Raw genomic sequence first — 7,881 nt, 5'->3', positions numbered from 1 at the left:
AGCATTTTCTGTTTCCAACCAAATAGCAATAAATGAAGCGACTTTCAGCTTTCGCCATGAATATTAAAAACGAAGAACACAAGTGTTCAAATGAAAAAGCGGAGCGTGTCTCTCTCCAACACAAGGATTGCTAGGATCCGATTTTATTCAAACATAAACAAAAATAAAAACACACATACGCTCCAAGTAAAGCACATAAGATGTGACGGAATAAAAATATAGTTTCACTAGAGGTGACCTGATAAGTTGTTGATGAAGAAGGGGATGCCTTGGGCATCCCCAGGCTTAGATGCTTGAGTCTTCTTGAAATATGCAGGGATGAACCACGGGGGCATCCCCAAGCTTATACTTTTCACTCTTCTTGATCATATTATATCATCCTCCTCTCTTGATCCTTGAAAACTTCCTTCACACCAGACTCAAAACAATCTCATTAGAGGGTTAGTGCATAATAAAAAATTCACATGTTCAGCGAGGACACAATCATTCCCAACACTTCTGGTCATTACCCAAGACTACTGAAAGTTAATGGAACAAAGAAATCCACTCAACACAGTAAAAGAGGCAATGCGAAATAAAAGGACGAATCTGTCAAAACAGAACAGTCCGTAAAGACGAATTTTTTCGAGGCACTTAACAGGCTCAGATGAAAGAGCTCAAATTGAACGAAAGTTGCGTACATATCTGAGGATCACTCATGAATTTTTTCAGGATTTTACCAGTTTCCTACAGAGAGATCAACTCAAATTCGTGACAGCTAAAAATCTGTTTCTGCGCAGAAATCCAAATCTAGTATCAACTTTTCTATCAAAGACTTTACTTGGCACAAAAATGCAACTAAATAAACATACAAAGGTATTTCTACATTAGTAACAACTTCCAAGACACAACAAAACAGTAGCAAATAAAAACATGGGTTATCTCCCAAGAAGTGTTTTTCTTTAACGCCTTTCAGCTAGGCGCAGAAAGTGTAAATCAAGTAACATCAAGAGAAGAAGCATCAACATCATAATTTGTTCTAATAATAGAATCAAAAATCAACTTCATTCTCTTTCTAGGGAAGTGTTCCATACCTTTCTTAAGAGGGAATTGATATTTAATATTTCCTTCTTTCATATCAATAATAGCACCAACAGTTCGAAGAAAGGGTCTTCCCAAAATAATAGGACAAGATGCACTGCATTCAATATCTAAGACAACAAAATCAACGGGGACAAGGTTATTGTTAACCGTAATGTGAACATTTTAAATCCTCCCCAAAGGTTTCTATATAGAATTATCAGCAAGATTAACATCCAAATAACAATATTTCAATGGTGGCAAGTCAAGCATATCATAGAGTTTCTTAGGCATAACAGATTTACTTGCACCAAGATCACATAAAGCATTACAATCAAAATCATTGACCTTCATTTTAATGATGGGCTCCCAACCATCTTCTAACTTCCTAGGAATAGAAGCTTCAAGTTTTAATTCCTCTTCTCTAGCTTTAATGAGAGCATTTGTAATATGTTTTGTAAAGGCCAAGTTTATAGCACTAGCATTAGGACTTCTAGCAAGTTTTTGCAAGAACTTAATAACTTCAGAGATATGACAATTATCAAAATCAAAACCATTATGATCTAAAGCAATGGGATCATTGTCCCCAATATTCTGAAAAATTTCAGCACTTTTATCACAAACAGTTTTAGCAGTTTCAGGCAATTATGCATGCTTTGTATTAGAAGTAGAAACATTGCCAACACCAATTATTTTACCATTGATAGTAGGAGGTTTAACAACATGTCAAGCATCAACATTACTAGTGGTGGTAATAGTCCAAACTTTAGCTACATTATTCTCTTTAGCAAGTTTTTCTTCTCTTTCCCACCTAGCATGCAATTCAGCCATCATTCTAATATTGTCATTAATTCGAACTTGGATAGCGTTTGTTGTAGCAAATGACTTAATATCTTTATCTTCATTAGGCATAACTTTAAATTATAAAAGATCAACATCAGCAGCAAGACTATCAACCTTAGAAGCAAGAACATCAATTTTACCAAGCTTTTCTTCAACAGATTTGTTAAAAGCAGTTTGTGTACTAATAAATTCTTTAAGCATGACCTCAAGACCAGAGGGTGCACTCCTACTATTGTTGTAAGAATTACCATAACCATTACCATTATTAGAAGGATATGGCCTATAGTTGTTACCAAAATTATTCCTATAAGCATTGTTGTTGAAATTATTACTTTTAATGAAGTTCACATCAACATGCTCTTCTTGAGCAACCAATGAAGCTAAAGGAACATTATTAGGATGAACATTAGATCTACCATTAACAAGCATAGACATAATAACATCAATCTTATCACCCAAGGAGGAGGTTTCTTCAACGAGAATTTACCTTCTTACCTTGAGGAGTCCTTTCAGTGTGCCATTCAGAGTAGTTGATCATCATATCATCAAGAAGCTTTGTTGCAGCACCCAAAGTGATGGACATAAAAGTAAGTCCAGCAGCTGTATCCAATAGGTTCCTTGAAGAAAAATTTAATCCTGCATAAAAGGTTTGGATGATCATCCAAGTAGTTAGTCCATGGGTAGGGCAATTCTTTACCAAAGATTTCATTCTTTCCCATGCTTGGGCAACATGTTCATTATCCAATTGCTTAAAATTCATAATGCTACTTCTCAAAGATAAAATTTTAGAAGGAGGATAATATCTTCCAATGAAAGCATCTTTACATTTAGTCCATGAGTCAATACTATTCTTAGGCAAAGATAGCAACCAATCTTTAGCTCTTCCTCTTAAGGAGAAAGGAAACAATTTCAGTTTTATAATATCCCCATCTACATCCTTATACTTTTGCATTTCACAAAGTTCAACAAAATTATTAAGATGGGCAGCACCATCTTCAGTACTAACACCAGAAAATTGCTCTCTCATAACAAGATTTAGTAAAACAGGTTTAATTTCATAAAATTCTGCTGTAGTGGCAGGTGGAGCAACATGTGTGCATATGAAATCATTATTATTGGTGCTAGTGAAATCACACAACTTAGTGTTCTCAGGAGTATTCATTTTAACAATATTAAAAATAAGTAAAGCAAAACCGAATTAAGTAAAGTAAAACAAGTAACTAATTTTTTTGTGTGTTTTTGATATAAAGAAAGCAAACAAAACAGAAAATAAAATAAAGCAAGACAATAAATAAAGTAAAGATATTGGATGTGAGAGACTCCCCTTGCAGCGTGTCTTGATCTCCCCGGCAACGGCGCCAGAAAATATGCTTGATGACGCGTGAAGCACACGTCCGTTGGGAACCCCAAGAGGAAGGTGTGATGCGTACAACAACAAGTTTTCCCTCAGTAAGAAACCAAGATTATCGAACCAGTAGGAGATGAAGGCCACGTGAAGGTTGTTGGTGAAGGAGTGTAGTGCGGCGCAACACCAGGGATTCCGGCGCCAACGTGGAACTTGCACAACACAATGAAAATACTTTGCCCCAACTTAACAGTGAAGTTGTCAATCTCACCGGCTTGCTGTAAACAAAGGAATAAACGTATGGTGTGGAGAATGATGTTTGCTTGCAAAGAACAACAGAGAACAATGATTGCGATGAGATTGTATTTCAGATGTAAAAGAATGGACCGGGGTCCACAGTTCACTAGTGGTGTCTCTCCAATAAGATAAATAACATGTTGGGTGAACAAATTACGAGTTGGGCAATTGACAAATAGAGAGGGCATAACAATGCACATACATATCATGATGACTACTATGAGATTTACTTAGGGCATTACGACAAAGAACATAGACCGCTATCCAGACATGCATCTATGCCTAAAAAGTCCACCTTCGAGGTTAGCATCCGCACCCCTTCCAGGTATTAAGTTGCAAACAACGAGACAATTGCATTAAGTACTTTGCGTAATGTAAACAATACAAATATCCTTAGACAAAGCATTGATGTTTTATCCCTAGTGGCAACAACACATCCACAACCTTAGAACTTTCTGTCACTGTCCCAGATTCAATGGAGGCATGAACCCACTATCGAGCATAAATACTCCCTCTTGGAGTCACAAGTATCAACTTGGCCAGAGCCTCTACTAGCAACGGAGACCATGCAAGATCATAAACAACACATATATGATAGATCGATAATCAACTTGACATAGTATTCCATATTCATCGGATCCCAACAAACACAACATGTAGCATTACAAATAGATGATCTTGATCATGATAGGCAGCTCACAAGATCTAAACATGATAGCACAAGAGGAGAAGACAACCATCTAGCTACTGCTATGGACCCATAGTCCAAGGATGAACTACTCACGCATCAATCCGGAGGCGGGCATGGTGATGTAGAGCCCTCCGGTGATGATTCCCCTCTCCGGCAGGGTGCCGGAGGTGATCTTCAGAACCCCCCGAGGTAGGGTTGACGGCGGCGGCGTCTCTGGAACTTTTCTCGTATCGTGGCTCTCGGTACTAGGGTTTTCGCGACGGAAGGATTATATAGGCGAAGGGGCAGAGTCGGGGGACGCCCGAGGGGCCCACCCCATATGGAGGCGCGGCCAGGGGTGGGGCCGCGCCCCCTATGGTGTGGCCGCGCCCCCCTATGGTGTGGCCACCTCGTGGCCCCTCTTCGTCTCCTCTTCGGTGTTCTGGAAGGCTCCGTGGAAAATAAGACCGTGGGCTTTTGTTTCGTCCAATTCCGAGTATATTTCCTGTGTAGGATTTCTGAAACCAAAAACAGCAGAAAACAGGAACTGGCGCTTCAGCATCTTGTTAATAGGTTAGTACCGGAAAATGCATTAAAATGATGTAAAGTATATATAAAACATGTGAGTATTGTCATAAAACTAGCATGGAACATAAGAAATTATAGATACGTTTGAGACGTATCAGACTCCACCTTCCGTGGTGATTTCTTCCGGACTTTTCTAGGACCTTCTAGAACCTTCCATAAAGGCACCGGATCATTTTCAAACTTGGAAAATGACTTCCTATACATGAATCTTATTTTCCGGACCATTCCGGAACTCCTCGTGATGTCCTAGATCCCATCTGAGACTCCGAACAAAACTTCGAACTCCATTCCAAATTCCATATCTACTTAAACGACATCAAACCTTAAGTGTGTCACCCTACGGTTCGTGAACTATGCAGACATGGTTGAGACTTCTCTCCGACCAATAACCAATAGCGGGATCTGGAGATCCATAATGGCTCCCACATATTCAACGATGACTTAGTGATCGATTGAACCATTTACATACGATATCGATTCCCTTTGTCTCGCGATATTTTACTTGTGCGAGGTTTGATCATCGGTATCTCTATACCTCGTTCAACCTCGTCTCCGACAAGTACTATTTAATTGTACCGTGGCATATCATCTCTTGTGAACCATTCACATGCTTGCAAGCTAATCGGACGATATTCCACCGAGAGGGCCCAGAGTATATCTATCCGTCATCGGGATGGACAATATCCCACTCTTGATATGCCTCAACTCATACTTTCCGAATACTTAATCCCGCCTTTATAACCACCCATTTACGCAGTGGCGTTTGATGTAATCAAAGTACCCTTCCGGCATAAGTGATTTACATGATCTCATGGTCGAAGGACTAGGTAACTATGTATCGAAAGCTTATAGAAAATGAACTTAATGACTTGATCTTTATGCTATGCTTACTATGGGTGTGTGTCCATCACATCATTCACCTAAATGATATGATCTTGTTATTAATAACATCCAATGTTCATGATCACGAAACCATGATCATCTATTAATCAACAAGCTAGTTATACAAGAGGCTTACTAGGGACTCCTTGTTGTTTACATAACACACATGTATCAATGTTTCGGTTAATACAATTATAGCATGGTATGCAAACATTTATCATAAACACAAAGATATATTATAATAACCATTTTATTATTGCCTCTTGGGCATATCTCCAACAGTCTCCCACTTGCACTAGAGTCAATAATCTAGTTTACATATGTAAAGATATAACACCTTGGCCTTCTGGTTCTTTATCTTGTTTTGCTCACGGGAGAGGTTTTAGTCAACGGATCTGACACGCTCAGAAACGTATGTATTTTGCAAATTCATTTGCGTCTCAACGCATCACTCATTTTCCAAATGAGTCGGCATTAATCATATATGTTCACTCTTCTGGTGGAACCTTAATTCCACGGTCTGAAATATGTCACTAATATTGTCATACACAATATAGCTTCAAAGTTCTGACACTATCGGAACTACACCAAGTTCTCAAAGAACTCTTCGACTTAAACATCCTCAGTCATTGTCAAAACAATGACATACTCTGCCTTCGTTTGTAGAATTCCTGACAATATTTAGAACTCATCTAAATCTAGCATAGACAATTTCTAGCTCATTGTGCTACCTTTTAAAACAACACTTAGCCTAATTTGAGATTGAAATTTAATTTTTATATGTGACAAAACTAATATCGGTGCAACACCTTACAACGATTTGTTTGTCATTTCTCCATACAAAACTATATATATCCTTGGTTCTTCTAAAGTAGTCAAGGATATTCTTACTGTCGTCCAATGATCATCACATGAATCATTCTGGTATATGCTCATAACACTTTAGAGCACAGGACATCTGATTGTGTACATATTATTCGTGATCTACAATCACTCATGTGTTTTTACTCATTGAGTGTCAGATACACTCAAGTCTTGTTAAACCTTCACATGACAAGACCATTTTCTTAATATTTCTATATTGAACTACTTCAATATCCATTCTATGTACTTTGACTTAAACTTATTATGTGTTTCAATCTATCTTCATAGATCTTGACACTAAATATGTTTCAGTCCATATCCTTTCATTGAAGTTAATTCTCAATGAAACCTTTTATAATCAAGTATATAATTACATCATTTATAACCAACTATATGTCATCTACATAAAGTATTATAAATATATCTCAGCGCTCCCACTTAATTTCTTGCAAATGTAAGCATCTTCATCGTTTCTGATGAAATCAAAAACTCTTTGACTATGTCATCCGGTGAAGATTCCAACTCCGCGATACTCACTTCATCCAATTGAAGTTTGTATACCTATCTAGTATTCCACGGACCAGCAAAACTCTTGGTTGTATCTTGTATACACCTTTAATACAAACTTATGTTAAGTAATGTATTTTGCCATCCTACTAGCATATCTCATAAAAGAAATATGTAGCGATTACTAGAATAACCCACATAGACTATAAGCATCGCTACGGAAGATCTAATCTTACCGTAGTCAACTCTTTGAACTTTGTCGTAAACAATCTTTCGACAAGTCGAGCTCATTCAAGGATATTCCATCCAAGTCCATCAATTTTATAGATCCATTTGCTTTCAAAAAGTATTCATCTATCTTGGATTTCATGGCGTATAGCCATTTTAACAGAGTCAGGGCCCATCATAACTTCTTTGTTTGTAGTTGGTTTATCATTGTTCAAAGTCAATCCTTTGTCCACAAATCATTTATTTGATCACAAAGTAAACCATACCTACAAGGTTCAATATGTACTTCGATCTCCATGGCTAAAACACTTTGTAGTCATGGGAGCCATGATCTTCGTGGCCGCTTCCGGAACAATTTCCGATGCTGCGCTACTCTGATCATTATGCTCAGGTTCATAAACCTTATGAAGTTCTATTGTCCTCCCACTCAAATACTTCGCTAGAAACAATTTCTTGGAAATAAGAAACATTGACAAACACTTTTGTGTTTGTCTCCATAGTGGAAAGAATTCCCAATCAAATCTCTGGGATAACCAACAAAGACATTCATCCAATTTTGGTTGTAAACTTATTTACATATGCTATGCATACCAAAATT

Source organism: Lolium rigidum, chromosome 3 (assembly GCF_022539505.1).
Source record: "Lolium rigidum isolate FL_2022 chromosome 3, APGP_CSIRO_Lrig_0.1, whole genome shotgun sequence".
Taxonomy (NCBI): Eukaryota; Viridiplantae; Streptophyta; class Magnoliopsida; order Poales; family Poaceae; genus Lolium; species Lolium rigidum.
Note: the sequence above shows the minus strand (reverse complement) of the source record.